Genomic DNA, 19,555 nt, shown 5'->3' on the forward strand with positions numbered 1-19,555 from the left:
TTTGGGCAGGAGACAGAAGTTGTTTAACTTCATCCAGGACAGGTGTGGAATGGCAGGAGAGATCAGATATGGAGGACTGCACACCAGCTGTACACAGAGATCTGCAGTTTGCCTGCTGTGCATATATGCAAATATATGGGGCTGAATCATAGGGCTGACCTGCAAGGCTGAGGATGCTGCAAAGCACCTGAAGAAGAGCAGTGAAATACATGAGAGCACTTTACCCATATAAATAGAATGATTGAGGTCTGGGGGTGTTATGTGCAAACAAAAGACACTGAGCTTTTTCCTTTTTTTTTATGCAATTGCAAGAAACCTATAATACCAATGCCATCACAGGCTTAATTCTTAGTCCTTCACTCTTTCCCATGATGAATATAAACTTCTCTCAAAATAAGCAATGCTGCATTTATAAAAAAGAGGCAAGTTTATTTGACAGTGCTTAAAAGAAGCAAAATTGAAATTTAAGGCAATACTAAAGCTTGAATTAGCAGAGGACGATGTACGTCCCTAAAGACATCAGCACTGAAGTAGATTTCAAAGACAGTTACAATCTTAAGAGATACTCTCTCGTAGTGGAGAAATAAGGTTCAAATATTTGAGACAAAACTGAGATTCAAACATCCTTCTCTTGCTTATCACCCTTCATATTCCTTGCCATCTGAAGCTGCTTAATTACAACAGCTAGACAGCCCACTGCTTGTGTCCATTTTGAATAAGCACCAAACCAGATCCAGCTTCATCTTTTTGTCTCTGACCCAGCCACATGTCATTATAAAGACAATTTGGCAGGGTCTTGCTTGAAATTTGCATGCCTCTTTTCTGTACGTAGTGATAAATTAATTCTACAGCTCCTAAGGCTGGTCTCAGTGGAAGTCAGTATATCAAGGCCTGGACTTTGCAGATACAGATGAATACATGCTCAGGAAAGGCAGGTGAGTGCTACAGGTAAAGAAGAGCTGCTTATGTAGTCCCTTGAAATCTCCCTGTTCCCCAGATATTGCCCAGTGTTTCTGTAATCAGGGTATAATCTCTGTACATCAACAGCAAGCCCAACTACCATGCTCTCCATTCACAAGGGCAAAATGCTTCTTTATTATTTCATTTTGGTTTGGCTTAGGAATACAAAAACTTTCTGGGAAAAAAAAATAAATAATTGCAAAAATGCTTCTGGTTTCTTGCTTAACTGTGCTAACAAAGCGAGAGAATGCAGCACAGTACTGCATAGAAATAATTACATAAAATCACAGAAAGTGCATACTAGAGTTCCACGTCCCAAATTGAGATGAGACAGGAGGCATTACAAACCTCCCCAGGAATAGTGCAATGTCAACAAATCTGAAGGTCAGACCAAAGACTTCTGCAAAAATTTAACTAAGAACCACTTTTCCATGTTATGTTATTAACCAACATTAGTAATTTACAAGGTATTTTAAAAACAAACCCAAATGTTTTGAAATTTGGAATCAGAAAGAGGAAATCAAGGCACAGGTGGAAACTAGAGACATTCAAATGCCTAAAGCCATGTCTAATTAAGTGACACGTTTCAGATAGATCTTGGCATTAGCTTTTTTTTGGCGATGTAATATAATTTAAAAACCCACACAAGGACATTAAGGGCAGACAAAGTAATGATCTACATCACAGGACTTGTCTACACAGGAAAGAGCTAGGAATAACCACAGCAAAGTATCTGCTCTGCAACAGCTTTCCATGGGGACAATTTTCTTTTTTTGCACTAAGTAGGCATTTGTGTGGTTTAGCTGACCATGAGAAGTGAGCTGTGTTAAAAGCAAACAAAAGCATCCATCATGGAAAACAAGAGTATCTTCTTTAGGAACTGGTACTCCACAGCTTCTGGGCTCTCCATTCTGCACTTCAGATTGTTTCCCAGTAACCACCTTACACAGATGAATCCAAAGTGCACTACTCCTTCACTGCAAATGTATAAAATGAAGGAAATGGAACAACAGACCACATGGGTTCATGATGAGGTAATAGTCAGAAGCTGCTGAATTGTGGTGCCTGAGCTACTGCTGCAACTCACACATGTAGTCTCACAAAGCCCAGGCTGCCAACTGCAAAGAAGCAACAATAGTCCAGCACCACTCACACCCTACAACATGTTTCTTTGGCTGTAAATGGCTCTGAAGATGTTTCTCACACAATCAAGAAGTCGTTTCAAACACACTAGTGCATACAGTGTAACTCATATTGTAAGTTCAAATATTACACAAATGTAACTGTTTATTCCACGTGGATTTTAGACTGAATCTTAAAAAAGCAGCAGCTTTTCTTCACTGTAATAACTTTAAGACAATGGATACACTCTTCTGAAAGGAACAGAATATGTAGGAAACAGGGAGGGCAAAACCTGTCTTATGTGGCTGTGGTAGACAGCAGGAGGCATCTGATGCTTCTGACTTACTATTAAAAGAACTAAGCAAAACATCCCAAAATACAAATGGTGATTCTGAACAACCGATAGTTTTGCTTGCCCATCTTCTTTTCAATTTAATCAGACTGCTACCAACACCCTGACTGACAGGGTGTCAGGTTGTATTCTGACTCTGTCAGTGCTTTTGTACTACTGCATTTTATTTTAATTTTTCGAGTAAAGAACTGTTATTCCTATTCCCATATCTTTCCCTGAGAGCTCCTTAATTTCAAAATTATAATAATTTGGAGGAAGGGTATTTACATTTTTCCTTTCAAGAGAGGCTCCTGCCTTACTTAGCAGACACCTGTCTTTACAAACTAAGACATACATATACTTGTAAAATTTATTTGCAGCAACGAGGTATTGATATAATTAAAAGTGACAGCCATTGACATGCTAAATGCTGTAGGTACAGGTTGCCTATGAAAATCTTATCACCACATGGGAGTAGTCTCGGCCTAATTATGCAGGTTTACCTAAAATAATAAAGCCTTGTTGAAGAGCTCACCAAATTGGCATTCGGAGGGTATATGCTTATGCCTGGGCTGACGAAGAGACTAAGTTACACTGAGGTAACATAGCTTTAAATCAATTTAATACATTAATACTAGGAATTGTACCAGTATATTTATTCTGGCAAAAAAAAAAATGGCTCCTACACCAGCATCAACCCGGCATGTAACCAGGCCACGTGTCCAAGGCAGGGGTAATGGCAGGAGGAGCCCACCATGGGACCAAGATCCCATTGTTCCTTGGCCTGGTGAGATCCATACACAGGCAGCTTCTCAGAGCACTGGGAAAGCGAGGTGACAGCCCTTAGCTTAAACCTCTCTTGTTTCCTGCTAAATGAGATTCCATGATGTGACATTTACATGAACCAACAGCAGAGTCATTGAAACTCAGTGCACAGTGACTTGTTTGGCTACCACATCTTCAGCAGAGGTGTAAACCCTGAAACTTTGCTGTCAAAGTACTGATGGGAGAGGCTTGTTCTGGGTGTGATTAGGATGTTAGGATGTCTTTGGAAAAAGTCTGTTTCCCAGTACCCTAACCACTGTCAGTAATGCCAGACCCTGTAAACCTTCTTGTCTCCAAGCCTGCTTCTCCTAATTGCATCTCTGCTGTTCTGGATCTTCTAACTCCATTGGTAGCCACCTGGCTGCAGCTTGTCTTCAAATATTCACCCATCCCATCCATGCTCATCTCAGACAAAAACGATCAATCCAAATACCTTTCAAAATCACAAATTCCTCCCAGCCGCTTTATTGTCACACTTGGTTCCCATTGCTGGTATTCCAACTTCTTTCTGCCTGAGGGGAACTGCAGAAGTCTTACCCACCTCACCAGGTGAGACCCACCTGCCCCTCAAGTTTGGGGTCCCATCAGCAGAAGAAGCAAGTTTTCAAGGATTCAGGAGTGTGATGAGAAATATGGGGTAATCTGCTAAAGGAAAGAGATACACATTTGAAAATACACAAGTGTAACCCGCTTAAAGCAGAGCTCTGCCTAAAGTTTATGAATAATGGCTAATTTTTTAAGTTTTACTTTTTTCCAGATATAGAATAAACAGAACATGTCAATTTATTATTGGTTTCTTCTTGTCAAAAGAAAAACCAGAAAGCTTTGTACCAACTGAGAGTATTTGGACTGAAAACATCACGAGCCTCTTCTTATTCTACCTCTTTTTATGAATGTGGGCAGTACACAGTAAACCACACAGGCTCTGCCTTTCACATGACATGCACATTTTCTGTGCTAACCAAATGGCAGCTCACAGACAAGCCTCTGGAAACCTAAAAAAAGCTACCATTTTATAGCCAGTCTGACCCAGACATCTCCCACTTGAGGTATAGAATTGCCATCGGCTGCCACTCTGGACCCTGGGGGCACAGGTGCTTTCGGAGGACCAATTAAATCCCGGGCAATCTGAATTGTGTGAAGGAGATGTTTGCATCTGCCTCAACTACAAACATCTAATTACATTGTATAAGCAGGGAAAATAGGGCAGCCAGCTGCTTGGCTTTTGTGCTCTGCATCCCAGTAGAAAGGGACACAAATAGAAAGGGAAGATGGAAAGATGGGAAAAAACCACTTATCTGGAGTCCCCTTCAAGAATAAGATTGTTCTGGTCTCACATTCTGCAAGAAACTAGCACAAAACCAATAAGAAACTACAGACTGAATACAAGTGTATGAGGCTCTTCCAGTCAAGCACTGCTTTACACTATTATAACCTTCACTGAAATAGCCATAAATATCAAGCCAAATTTTAGGGCCCAGTATCTTTTGTTTCTTTGGAATTTGCCCTGGATGTTGATTTTAACTGGTCAGTCTGATGTATTCATGCAAATAAACAGTGTCTCTGTGCTATTTTATTAAAACTGACTTCGAGAAATAAAACTAAGCAGAATAAAAATTGACTAGAAAGAAACGAAGGAAACAGTAAAAAACTTGTAAGAAGCAACTTTAGGAGAGAAAAAGGGAAAGAAAGTCTGCATGACTCTGTTCTTATCAAACATATAAAGGAGGAGTCCCTTTAAAAATATGAATGTTTCTTTCATCCTTGTTTATTGCTTTCTTGCAGAGTATCATGCAAGTCCAGCAGGTTGACTGGACAACGCTATGCAAAACCAAGTGTGTGGCAATGAACCATAGCTCTTTCTGACGGTTTTCAGTTTTTAATAAGGCTCTTGGCTTCAGCTCAAGTTGAAAAGATGGAAAGGAATTTCATTAATAATCCTTTTCTTGTCAGTTGATAATTTTCTTCTTCACAGTAAAAACGCCAAGGCCTTGCATTTGACCTTGCCTTCAAATCACACATAATATGTAAAACTGGAATTAATTATCAGTAAAAAAAGAAGAAAAGCGAAACAAAATAAACAGTCCTTTTTCATATTACATGCAAATCCAAATAATCCTCTCCCTCCCACAGTCTGACCCAATTTTGCTTGGGCAGACTTTGTGCTTCTAAGCCTGGCACTTTTGAGGCTGCAATTTAACAGATACTACTGAATGTGAGAGCACAGCAATTGTAAAACCAAGTCCAAAGCTGCTGCACTCATTGCACTAAAATGTCCAGGGTCCTGGCAACTTGTTTATTCTAACTAAAAGTCCTTCCTTAACTATGGTCATCTAATTGGACAAACCAAAGCCAAGAGTTTCATTCCTTCAGCAGTTCTATGTAGGAGAACATTTGCCCAAGCTTCATGAGGGAACATCCTATTTGCAGGTAGGAGCATTTAAATATGTTCATCTGCTTATTGCCATAGATATCTGGAAAATGGATGCAAATCAGTAGCAAGACACTGGAAAATGTGTTGATTTCGTGCTTTCTTGCAAATAAGCTACAAAGAAATCCCTCCTTGCCAAACATGGCACCATAGTTGAGGGACAATTATTTCTCACCACAGAACACAAACCAGTAAGGGGAAATGTTTGCAGAGTTCCCTCATTTGTTCATCTTACTCTTTTCTTAATCTTTACACCTTCCACAAGATGAAAACTGAGCATGTTTACCAAGCGTTTTTTCAGAAATGCAATCATTGACATAACTCCTCTCATTTTTTATTAATGCTTTCTAAGAGTGATGTCTAAGAATCCCACTGCAGCCTAAAGCTGCATGATTTCCTCCTCTTCAGCCATGAAAAGGTAATTATGGGAAAGTCTTAAAAATAATGTCTTAATTTGTTTTCATAATATCCCACATTTCTTTGTTCTTTAACTCTAGTTATTTAGTTCAAAGTGGTGTATTTTGGAATTTTTCATTATATGATCAAGCAGTCAGGATCCAGTCCTGTAACATTTTCTGGATGCAGAAATTTATTCAACTTGAATGAAATAACTGAGGGATTATAAACATGGGGTAACAAAACCAGCACTGTAATCACTCTGTGACTTAGGCTAGGTCTATGTTAGCAAGCAGCAGGATTCCAACAGGAAAAGCTCTGCAGTGCAAACCAGCTTATGTGGAGGATGTAACCTTCTCCCTGTGTGTGCTCTGAAAGATTTGTTCCAGGCTGGCTCCATCAGTGGTTGGAATGCAGCTTTTTGTTATGTTTCAGGTGGAACATTTCTTCTTGTGTCTTTTGGGGCTGCTCCATAAAATGAACCAAAGAGCAAGAAGGAAGGGCAACTAGAGATTTGCTTCAAAAAATACATACCTCACCTAAAACAAAATGTCAGTGTAGATGAATGCACTCTTAAGTTTGCCCTTATGAATAAATTGATGGTCATAACTGTGGCAGATATAATCTGAAATAAATCAAACTGATGGAAAGATAACAGAATAAAATCTTTTTTTCTGTAGAAATTTTAAGAAAGTTCTGTTGTGGAATAAAGTTCCCCCTTTTTTTTATTGTTGAAACATGGAAAAATTACTTTACATAGATTTGATAACTCCCTGAAGCACAATTAGTTTGTCATAGAATTAAGAGGCAAGCTTTTGGTGTAGGGAAAGAAGTCCCCTGAGACCAGCAGGTCAGCCAATGCCAGCAGCAAGCCCCATCACCATTCCAGCTGCACCCTGAGAAACATTTGGACACCATGTCAGGACACAATGCTACTGGCAGAAGGAAACAAAAACACCATGAGGACTTCACAGAGAATGCACAGGAATTTCCTTGACGCAAATTTTCATCAGTCAACAGAACTAAATTGGCAGCACCAGTTTTCTAAAACTCCCCCTTGCCATAATTTCTATCCCTTTCCTCAGGAAATCAATCTCCTTTTTCCAGTCCTTTCATCTTTTTCTCCTTCATCTTTCCTGTTCTTTTTTTTTTTTCCTAGGATGTTACACTTTTTATTAATTTATCAGCTGGAATAATCTTGAAGTTTGCTGTTGAGCTGAAACCTGTTTCCTCTTCAATAAGTCTGGTGGTAGATGCTCTGAGCAGTAACCAACTGGTCCTTCTGAATTCTTTCACCAGACAGCTTTATATAGATCAAGGCAAATTGAGAGCCTGTTTTGCTGGCAAAAGCAAGGAGGAAAAGCAGTTGGAGTGTACTGCACCCATCACCCATGAATAAATGGAGAGAAGAACATAAAAAAAGAAACATCATGAAGGTGACTTGGATTAGAAAAATTTTGTCCATACTAACAAAAACTGGGTACATTGACCAAACTACATTATGGAAAGACAAACCTACCCCTGATCTGCCAAGAACAGATCTTCCACTTCTGAACCAGAAAATGTGAATATTATGATGATTGGCATCTGTTCCTCCTGATGCAAGCTTTCCTATAAAAATGGGAAGGAAGAAAAATTCTGGAGGGTCATAATCCACATCTTCATTCTGCTGCTTGTCACAGTCATCTTAGTAAGGTCTTTCATTTCCCATTCTTTCCTGAAACATATCTGCACAGCATAGCCTTATGAAAGGTGATTATTCAGTACAGCACTGAAGTGGGACAGAACAAAAAAAGTCTGGAAAATGAATGAAGGATTGAAATCCTACAAATAAGCAGTTTGGGAGTTTGAACAGGTCTACTCCAAAAGAAAAAAACTGCTCCCTGTCATAATTGTTCTTTATTCCATTAAGAACACTTAGCTGTATAGTTCCTTTTTGCTAAATTGACTATAGGTAATAATGATTTTTTTTTTGGTGGCAAAATTGTGTGGCTTACAGGTAGTACTATTTCATATTTATGCAGACATAACCAAGGTTTATAAATCTCACTGACATTAATTTTTGAATGCTAGAATATGGGAAAAAAATGATTTCTGAAAATAAGTTTATACTGGCAATCCCATAGAGAGCTATTTAATTATGTTAGTCTCATTCTTTCCTTTCATTTCAGCCTTTTCCTATTCTGGCCACCCTTTGTGAACCCTTTCTTGGACAGAGTGGTTGCTCAGAGCCACCACTCAGCACAACATCTGACAGCAATAGCAAAAAATGTGATGTTCAGCCTTAAGGTGCTTTCACCATCCCACCACAAAATTTGCCATTACAGGACAAGTGACACTTGGAGCCCTATCTTCACCCACGTGGAGTCTCCACTGCCAGTGATGGTGAACCACCATTGCCAGATATTTTGTGGAAAAAACTGATGCAGACACTTCATGTAACATCCCTGTAATTCTCTGTACCCTGTTACTATGTTCCAATAGTTGCTCATCTTGATCTCTACCTGACTCTGCAGTGTTTTGCTTAAGAGTTCTTATCAGTACTCAAGACAAATTAATAATAATTTTCTTTGAGAATTTTTATCCTAGAACTTGCTTCATATTTTGATGTATTATGGGAAAAATTAGTCCACAGTTTGCAGAAAAAAAATAGAAAATATTATAGATTAATAAATAATAAGATTAATGAAGGAAAAATATTATAGCCTTTTCAGTATTCAGAAATTAAGTAAGCAGGTATAATAGTACTAAACTTATTTCTCTTTTTCAAAATAGGAGAAGTTGCTCAGATCCTCTGGGGATTCTTATCAGTACTGAGATAAGCAAAGATCATTCAAGCTCTTCAGAAACAAAACCCTTAGCCCTTCTTATTGAAACAGAAAACTAACTCTTTTCCTTCCACTCTCATCAGTGGATATTTTCCAAGGTGCTTTCATTTGTTATTCTTAAACAAATTTCATTGCAAAAGAAAAGCCTTAACAGCAAGAGACAAGCGCTGTCACAGATAAATGATTTCCCCTTTTTCAGAAGACAGATTCCAAAACCCAGGAATCCAAGGTTTCAGAGTTGTGGCATAAACACTATTATGAAGAAAATCTCCCGGTGATGGCTCACAACCTTAATCATATATTTCAAATCCTTCTTGGAATTTGAACAACTAGCCAGTGAGGCAACAAAATTACTAGAACACTGATTTCCTGAGAAACCAAGTAAAGCCGAAAATAAACTTTCAGGAGATATTTCATTCACCTTTTAGAAACTAGTTAATTGGATCAATGACAGAACAACAGAATCATTTAGGCTGGAAAATACCATCAAGATAATCAAAATCAACATTTGACCTATCACCACCTTGTCAACTAGACCATAGCGTTAACTACTGTGTCATTTCTCGAAAAACTCCCGGGATAATTGTAATTTCTTTATTTTTTCCCCTCTTCTTAACTAAAACGCTTCTTAAAATCTCCCAGTAAACCTGGACTTTTTCAGTGTGAGCGCGATGCGTTCTTAGGGTGCAATCTCACAAAGAGCATGTGGTGCCTACAACTGAGATGTCACAGGCTGTAAACACCGAAGAGCCCGAGTCACTCAAGGTGACTCGATCACGGGATTTGATGAGGATGCAGATCCGATCAGGACGCGGGTCACAGGACAGCTCCATCCCCGCTCCGCTCCTCAGGCGCGGATTTGATAAGGATGCGGATCCGACCAGGATGCGGGTCACAGGACAGCTCCACGGGCGCGGCCCCGAGGCCCGGCCTCCTCCCCTTCCCAAAAGCGGGGCTGACAAAGTGCCAGGAAGGCCGCTCATCCTCGGCACCTCTGGGTCTCCAGGGCCCGGGCGGGGCGGGCAGCGTGGCCCCGCCCGCTCTCGGTGACGCGCCGGCTCCTCCGGCTCCGGGCGGCGGCGGGAGCGGCGGCGGCGGCGGGTGAGCCGTGCGGGATCGGGAGCGGGATCCGCAGCGGGGTCGGGGGTGTCACACCCTGTGGGACCCTCCGGGGCCACCGGAGCGGCGGGCGGGGCGGGCTGTGCGTGTGGAGCCGGGAGCGAGGGGTGCGGGCCCGCCGGGGCAGCGTGTGGCGGAGGGCGCAGCCGGGCTCGGGGGCACGGCCGCGCTTCAGGGCGGCTCGGGAAACCCTGGCCGGGCAACCAGCCCTGGCCCGGCAACCAGCCCGGGCCGGGTAACCAGCCCTGACCCGGCAACCAGCCCTGGCCGGGCAACCAGCCCCGACCCGGCAACCAGCCCGGGCCGGGTAACCAGCCCTGACCCGGCAACCAGCCCGGGCCGGGTAACCAGCCCTGACCCGGCAACCAGCCCTGGCGCCCCGCTCCTCCCGGCCCTTCCGAGTGTGTTTCCCCCCGATCTCTGATAGAGGGCTCCGCCGCGGTGACTGCCTGTCCTTAGCAATGATTAACGCCGGGCAGGGAGAAGATTTGGTTTAAGCAACTGCTAATCTTGTTTTGGTCCGCTCCTCTTTGTTTTGCTGTAGCAAATCCATCGCCTTTGGCAACGGTGATCTAAAGATCACAGGGGTGTGCTAAAGCTCTGTGTGTGTATATATACTGTACATACATGTATTGTTATTGTTGTGTATATACATTATATAGTATGCAATATACACGCACTATACAAATATATAATGTACATCGTAGCATGTTTTTGTATTAAATGCATTATATTCGATGTACTATGCTGTTAGTCAGGAGACTGCCTTATTTTATTTTAAAATTCTGTGTTACCTAAGTTAAGCAGCATGAGAAATTTTTAGGTGCAGAGTGAACAAAAGTGAAAGTGAAAAATGAAGACAGCCTATGAAAGCACAGTATGCAATTAAAACTAACTGATTGATAAAGCAGTGGAAGTTCCAGTGACTGAAGGTTGCTGGGTTTGCCTTGGGTCACGTTCCGGAGTTGGGCACAAAGGCAGAGGGCAGCTGCCAGTGCTTTTCCTTGTGTCTGCTCCTTGTCTCACACTTGCTGGGATCACACCCCTGGAGACACAGTCTGGACAACTGGCTGGGTGTTCTCACAGCCCTTCAAGGATATGGCACTTCTGAGTAAATATTGCCTAATTCTGCTGGCAGAGTCCAGGGGATAAATAAAAGCAGGCAGAAATGTGGAGCCAATCTCTTGAGCATCAGGGTCTGGCCCACTCGGGTCTGTTTGAGGCACCCACCTGGCGCATCCCCACATCACCCGTGACCCAAGGGAAACTGCAGCTGGAGTTTGCATTGCCCACTCTGCTTCTCACATTGACAGAAATAGCTCAAGTGAAGGGAAGGATTTCCTATTTGAGCTAGGGACAACTGAAACTGAAAGCAATGCTAGGCAGGGTTTTCCTGAATGACACAATACTGGACTTCTTTTAGAAAAGTGGAAATACCAATGTTTTCTTTGTGTAGAAATATGCAAATAATAATTATGCCTGACTCAGCCTGGGGTATTTATGATGCTTGACTCAAAGTCCAGAAATCCCTTGTTTATAATGTGTATTTTGTGTTGAATCTAAGGAGTATTTGCCTTCTAATGAATTTAAAGATCTTGCATTGGTACACCATGGTTGTAGTAATAGAAATACTTATACCTTTATTATAGATGATTTTAAATTTTATTAGGAAAAATATTATATTTAATTTGTTTTTAAGAGGAGGGAAATCTTTTGAAAATATTACTACTAAGGATTTGTGCTCTTCTACCATTGCAAAACATCTGTGCTTTTCCACATAAGCTCCTGCAGAATAGCTGTTCTGGAGGTTAGCCAGCCCTGGTGTAGCTGCTTGAGCTAATTCTGTGGTCTCTGCCCACAGTGATGAGATGATTTTAGTGTAGGTACAGCATATGGGTCACACGTGAGTGGTGCCCTGCTGTGCCAAGGCTCCAAGTGTCCTGAGATTTCCCTTCCCAACCACTATGCCATACTGAGCAAAAACACTGAGGATTTGGGTCAAATTGAGCAGTTTTCTGGCATAAGAACAAGTGGAGCATTGAATCAATCAGTTGGCAAACGTGAAGTCATCTCTTGGAGGACTGTCACCATTGAGCCAGGACTGGTGGTGTGACTGATGCAAGGCACTTCAGTGCTGCCACTGAACAGGTGAGGAGCAGAACATAATAAGGGTGTTCACAGAAATTTTAGATCCATCGTGCTGCTGCACATGGATCTCTTACAGAATAGCTTTTTCCACCCAGACACAGGCCATGGCAGCCATCAGTTTGAGCATAGCAAGCCTAGAGCACCTTTCCTTGGTGCTTCCCTCCTTCCTGGCAGCTTATTGCCCCTGCCACAGAGCAGTGTTGCTTTTTGCCTGCTGGACTGAGCCTCCGGTTCAGGCACTTGCTTCAGTGTGGTGTTCACCTCCACCCACCCTTCTCCTGGGCACTGAGAGATGCTCTCAAGGGTACCAATGCAGAAGTTGTGGCCTTAAAGGGCTGAATCACTCTTGTGGCCTCATTTTAGTCAATTTTTGCTCAGCATGTTTCCTAATTGCCATAATTTCAGGCAACTGCAACCTCCTCTGCTTTTGTCACACAATTTTGTAACTTCTCCATGTGAAAGAAAGAAGCACTCCTCTGGCGGGCTGATTTAAAAAGAGAATGCAAACAAAAGCCCCAAAAGAACAGAACCCACACCATGATAAATCACAAAGAAAAAAGTCGTGAACATTTACTCAGCAGCATGGACTGCTGGAGCTGTTTCTTGCTTCCTGGAAGTAGGTGACAACTTTAGTGTATCAGATCTCTGCCATGTGTCACATGGATCTTATTTCCATATGTGTGGTGTAGTGTGCATAAGATTTTGGCTTTTGTAAGCAGAGAAGTAAAAGAGATCTCAATAATTTAGGATATTGTGGTTTTTTTTCTTCTCATTAAACATTTTGCATATTTTAATTATCTAAAAAAACCCAAACCCCCAGCAACATTTTTGTTCTTCCAATAAAAATATAAAGAGAAAAGCACAGCTGTGTGTCCTACAGGAATTTCCCGACTTCTTGGCAAGATAGGTCTTGGAAGAGAGAAGCAAATCATGCTTTGTGTCTACAGGGAGCTACATGCACAAGTTTGCTGTGTAGTGTTTGGCTCTGGATATTTGTATCGTTGCTTGCTAAATCTCTGCACAGAAGTTAAGAATAGAAACAACTTTCGTAAGCATTCTTCTTCCCCAGCTTGGAGGGGTAAAAAAGAAAGCCAGAAGAATCCTTGATTAGTATGTTTACAAAACATTCATGTTTTGTATGTAGACATTGAAAGACAGGAAGGCAAAAATAAAAAGCTGGTCGTGCCACTTGGTTGGTGGCTGCAGGTGTGACCTCTCCACCCACAGAAAGCGGACTGCCATCACGATTTCCTTGTTGGCAGAAGCTCCAACTGAATCACACGCTTGGTCAACAGCTCTCTGTGCTGTTAAAATCAGGCATCTGTGGGAGGGAAAGAAGGAGCAGAGATACTGCAAAGACAGCTTGGAGCTGAAACCACTCGCAGCATAAACCCTCATGGTGGGAGATGTTGCAGAAGGAGCAGGGTGTCCTGAGAAATCCATCTACACTGCACATAGCGCCAAAGTGCTGCCTGTGCAGCATCCAGCAGTTTGGGCACAGACCAATGGCCTGATGTATGTGACTGGTGCCTTTCAGGGTGACTGTCCAGATAGATCCAAAACCCTTGCATGAGGCTGACACATGACCTCCAGTTAATCCACCCTCTTCTTGAGCAGCAGCTGAAGAGTAAGTAGGATGCCTTGTGAGCATTCCCAAAGACGCCGAACATCTAAGTTTAGCTGTCTGAATGCTACTTGTCCAGATTTCGGTAGACCAGGCAGAACAGTGGGAGTTTTAATGAAACATAATCCAATGATGAAATCACAAATAGTTCTGCAATTCTCAAAGTGTTCCTCCAGGGATCCTCTTACAACTTGGAGAAATTCAAACCAGTATTTTTTTTTTCTCAAGGCCTAATTAGTGAAATGTCTTCACAGAACCCGTAAATGTCCTCAGGGCTCCTGGTTTCAGTTTCCTTTCTGATTTTGTTGGGCCTGTTTTCCACAGAGAAAGGAACCCACACTGTCTGCCAGCCTTTGTGCTCTCTGGTGCATTTACTCCTTAGGGGACAGACATAAAGTTCTTGTTTGTTTTCTCCTGCTTTGCTGAAAGTCTGCAGTTAAATGGGGTATGTCTCTGGATCAATGCTGTGCAGGTGTTGCTCAAGGTGTCCACAGTACACCAGCGCTGCACATTGTCCCACTGACACCTCCACTTATGTCAAACTGTCTCCCAGTATGGCAGGTGAATTCATCAACAGGTTCATGAACCTTGAAAAAACTTACAGAAAGCATCACCCTGTGGGCCTGGCCCAAAAGGAAGCATTTGAAGGATTGAAGGGAGTTTCTCTTTGCTCCAGCATCTTCATGTGCCTGGTGTTACAGATTGTCACAGAGCTGAGGGGCGGGAAGCACACCAGCAAGTTCCATTTGTTTGAGAACAGGTAAACCAGCAATGATTTCATTATGGATCTTCTCTCTTGTGCATAAAAAGAGGAAGCAATTTACCCTCCATGCCTGCTTTTTTGTGGTGTGAAGGAATTCCTGTTTCCTGATACTGAAAGGATTAATGGCTTAAGAAAATTACTTCTTCCTTTCCCTTTCTTCTCTACTAGAGGTGTCTAGGAAGATGCACTCACTTATAGCTACAGCTACGTTCCAAAGCCAAATATTCTACTCTTGTAATAAAGCATCTATTTTACTGTAGAATTGACAATGAGTAAATTACTCTGACCTCTGTTTGTGTGCTGCCCACACATCCTTCAAGTTCCTGCTCCTCCTTTCCCTCAGGGAGGCCTAAGCTGCTCACCTGCTTCTTGTGTACAACAGCAGTCACCAGGTTATAAGTTTTGCCTTCTAATAGTCTCATTGTTTTAATTGTGTAATGGTGATGTGTGGTTTTAAATTAGTCATAACTTTAGCTTCTGTTTAATGAGATCTTCAGTTCTCTTCCCAGAGGGGAAGGCTGTGTTTTCTCATGAGCAGTGTGTCCTTCCCCAGAAGAAATGAATTTCTACTAATGACATATGAAAAGGTGAAGTGGCAGTGGAGGTGTTGGGGAGTGATTACGGGGAGAAGGGACATATCTGCAGGTCTCAGGCACTGAAGAACATCTTGATAATGCCAGAGCCTATGACGTGCCAGGCACTCGTGTATAAATAGTCACGTTGGCATGTAGTGTCATTGCAGTCGTGCTTTGAGAGCAGCTGAGTCTTGACAGCCTTGTCTCTCATGCACAGCCCAAAGACACCCTCACACGTCTTCAGAAATAATAAGACTGCTGTTTAATGGCTGAGACACAAGTTGTTGTGCTCCCCAAGGATTTAGGACTCATGGCATTTGTTAGATCTGTTGGGCCACTGGTTGCAGGTATGACTGGAGTTGGGGAGGCAGGAAGGCAAATCACCCATTCCAGATGAGACAAAGCCCCTTGTCTCCCCCTTGCTGGGTAGATGAAAATGATCACAGAATATGCCAAATTGAAAGATCTGTTTGCACTGCTGGCTGGGAAAGAGATGTCAACAGTAGGTATGTAATCCAGTGCTAACCCTTAGAGGAGAAATGCAAGATCCTCTCCCAGCAGAGGTCTTTTTTTGTGAGCTTTCCACAGCTGAATTGCAGGGGTTTAATGCACACCATGGTAGGTTGGTGTTAATAGTCCAGGTCAGCTTGCAGAGAAAACAGGAAAACTATCCATCAGTATTTGCAACAAACCTTGTAATTAATGCAAGATAACCACAAAGATAATTTAGAGTCTTGTGGGCTATTTTTAAGAAAACGTAAGGCAATCTCCAGGCTTCAGTCAGACTGGGAAAACAATATCCTGTACTATGGCATATGTACGTCAGAAATGATTTTCTTTCAAAAAAGGATTATTTCCTTTTCTCCAGGGTTTCCAGAACCATAGATCCTTTGGGCCAAGACGAGTTGTACACATTAAATATCTTTTCTTAGACTAACGGGCTTGAAAAAATAAGGCTTTGGGACTTACAGCATCTGAACAACACTATATAAACACTAGTTGACACTCCAGACTTATTTTGACAACCTAAGGATCACTAGAGCTTCTGTCATTCAAACCTTGGGTGGTAATTGACTTGTCCTAGACATCTGAAATAGAATTTTGTTAACAGTGGAAAAATCATAAGTGGGTTCATGTATATGATTGCCCTTTCACTGTCTTTCCAGCAAAGCTTAATTCTAAGGAGTGCTGTCTTTTCTCTGTAAACTTGGCTAAGCTAGATAACTTTCCAACCTTGAATAGCTTCATTCTCTCTTTAAAGCAGATGGAATTCTGGATTTCAGTGCTCAGTTAATAACTATCTTTTACAATTGCAAAAGTTGTGTTGTTTTTAGTGTATATGACTAAAACCTCTAACCGTTCTCCTTCCTGTTCTCCTGCTACAACAATAATACAGACCTTTTCAAGGACAGTACTATCTTTACAGAGTGCTTTCCAAGTATGCAGTGGTGCAGGATTTGAAACTCACCTACGAAGCAGAAATGCATCCTCAGTAATGGTTGTTTACATCTCCAGTGGCACTAGGTGACCTAACTGTGTTGGTTCTGCAGAAGAGCTTCAGGCAGTGAGGAGTAGGCTGGATACCTGCAGTGGGGCTTTCCTCTATGGGCTTCCAGCTGCAGGGGGTGTGTGGTGCCTGGTACCTTCTGCTCCTGCTTGGTCTGGTCCATTGGTTTCATCGAGGTGCCGTGATTGCGGTTTCATTCTGAGATCTGTGTGCAGCCCTGGGCCAAAAAACCATTGTCCCTGCAACATCTCTGTGTTCCTACAAACCATCAGAGCTGGAGAGGATCTCTTGGTGGTTATCAGATCCTACCAGCCATGGGATGGACATTTAGTATGGATTTAATAGTAGGACCACAAAGTAATACTTCTAATATGTCCATGCATAGGGTGTAGATTTCATCTGGTTTAGTTAAAGGTGTGGTTATATGAATTGATGCTTGTTCTGTTTTAAGACTGGATTGTGCTTTTTTTTGGCCTGAAGTAAATATATTTAAGTGAACTTGGAATAAGTGTTATTTAACACAAACCAGTTTTCTCTCGATCCACTGTTGTCCCATAGGCTTGCCTTACAGATCTGTGCATTCTGCTCATTTCAGCAGTACCCACTCTGTGAATGTGAAATCTTTCTGAAGGCAGAAGTTGTTCAGATCGCTTAGTGGTCTACTTGAATTCATTGTTGGAAAAATATCACATGGGTTTGGGCACTGTGAAAGTAAGCTGTGAGCCATACTTGTCCTGCAAGCACTGTTTTCTACCTTTACTTCTCTTATCACTTTATCTTGAACAGTTCAGGCTGACCAGCAACTTCTTTGACTTGGCTGTGATGGCAGAGCAGCCAAACCCAAGTGCTGCTTTTTTTCTCTCCCTCCCATTTTTGTGTATTTGCTGTTCCTCCTGTTCTCTCACAACTGTGTAAAGCAGTTTGCCACGTCACAGATGAGCCTCCTGTGCGAGGAGTTAGCCAAAAGCTGTTATCCATCTTAAAAAGTCAGGGTGCAGCAGTGGGTGAAAGCAACCAAAATCCTGTCTTAATGTTCAGTAGGCAGAAAATAAATGAGAAGTAGAAAATCCAAGTGTATGGATAAATCACTCATTTTCAGCTTGTTTTTCTTACTGGTCAATCTCATGAAAAGCTTCTCCTGCTAAATGCTGTTTGTTTCTCAAAATTGCAATATGTGGATGCAGCTGCATAAATGTGATGATGGTAAAATTTTTTGTCAGTGATGGGCCATCTGATGCATTCTTCAGGGGAAGAGAGCCCAAGGAGTGAATTGCCGTAGTGTGAAAGACTTGACAGTCTGATCCAGCTGTGCTGTTGCAATGATCTGTCATGGGCTTGGTCAACTTAAAAGACACAAGAGACACAACAGTTTGAAGAGAGTTGATCAAAATGCTTTGTGGGCACACTGCAGTATTTCCTATCTTACCCACTCTTTTGAGCTGCAGTTATACAGACTGCTTAGGATGCGTCTGTTTCAGGATGTTACTGTTTAGCTGTTCATTTTATTTTTTACTATATCTGTGCTGGGTCTTTCCCAGCCATCTCCCCAGACACGTCATGAGATTGGGACTTCTAATTCTGCAGCTGTGGCCAAAACTATAACTTTTGCTTTACTTTCCTCTCTGGGCACAAAACCAAACACTAACACTTCCTGGACTGGAGCAGGTAGCACATCACAAAAATAGATATTTTGATAGCATAAGGAAATCCACAGCTGGAAAAAAGCCAAGCTAAAACATGTTGTGTTAAGTAACAGCAATTCAAGCAGCAGACAAAAATCATATAATAAATTAAAAGATTTTGAGATAAGCAAAAAAATGAGACGTTTCTGGTACATGAGATTCAAAGTGTTCAAGTGGGTGAGTCAAGAAAGAAAGGGTCAGGTGATGGCAGCCTCTGCATCTGAGAGACAGAGAAGGAAGTGTAATGATAAGACTGCATAGTATTTGCTGACTTTTGCTCCGCTTACTCAGCAGCAGAGATACAGCTTCCATCAGCCCTTCTTTTCCTGTGATAAGTAAAAATTAATGATTACAGAGATACCTTGAGAAAGATACTATTTTTAAGGTGACTTAATTTGATTTAATGCAATGAAATACTTAATTCCTGAGAAAAAACGCGAATTTTTGAAAGAAAGACATATATACATTCTCTGAACCTTCCTTCAGAAGCAGCATTAGTACTTTTCCTAGGAATTTAATCTGTATTCTGAAATGCTGATACATTAGTCTCGGTTTTCAACTCCCACCTTGTTGGTTTCCAAAATAACAACTGTCTGCTGTGTTATTTGTAACTCACATCACGTAAAAAATACCTAGGGGTGGCTTATCTGTCTTCGTTGGTGTACCTAGTAAGATTGGTGTATGGTTTATGAGTGCGCAGTGTGTATGTGCTCAACCATCACTTCTGCAGCTGAACTGACCTGTCACTTGCAAAGCACACAGTGCTCTTCAGCATGTGGTTTAGCCTGGAAATTACTTGCTCCATTCCCTTCTCAGAGGTAGTTCCAGTGCCAGTGGTGTGCCTGTTCTGTGTAAGTATCAGTAAGAAGCCTAGTGCCTGTTGCATGTTTTCCATGTTGAGTGTTTTCCACAGCTGAAGAGATGGTTGAATTTGTGGGCTTGCCAAGGTTGCTGTTTCTCCTGAAATTGATTTCTCTTACTCAAGGGATCTCAGAAGCTTTCTGGAGCAAGCACACTCACTGAAACTTTACCTTGAAGGTCACCAATGCTTCCTTCAAAGACTATCTTTTCTCTTTGTCCAGCTTCTGAAAACATCCCAGCAACAAAACCTTATTGATTATGTATGCCACAAAATCATTTTGCGTAGTTTAATCTACTTCTTATGCACCATAAGAATTGGAAAAGAGCAGCAAAGGCAGGCTCACATGGCAGACCAGTTTGACAGGCTACCTGGATAACACAGG

General features: G+C 41.9%; 1 protein-coding gene across 1 annotated transcript in view; it reads left to right on the forward strand.

The window, feature by feature from the left end:
- Positions 1–9,952: 9,952 nt before the first annotated feature.
- Positions 9,953–19,555, forward strand: part of SNX10 (sorting nexin 10) — a 34,953-nt gene continuing 25,350 nt past the window's right edge. Inside the window, exon 1 of the mRNA XM_033070829.1 lies at positions 9,953–9,994. The gene's annotated coding sequence lies outside the window, so the exon portion shown is untranslated. The remainder of the gene's footprint in view (positions 9,995–19,555) is intronic.

The sequence above is a fragment of the Catharus ustulatus genome, chromosome 1, assembly GCF_009819885.2.
Source record: "Catharus ustulatus isolate bCatUst1 chromosome 1, bCatUst1.pri.v2, whole genome shotgun sequence".
Lineage (NCBI taxonomy): Eukaryota > Metazoa > Chordata > Aves > Passeriformes > Turdidae > Catharus > Catharus ustulatus.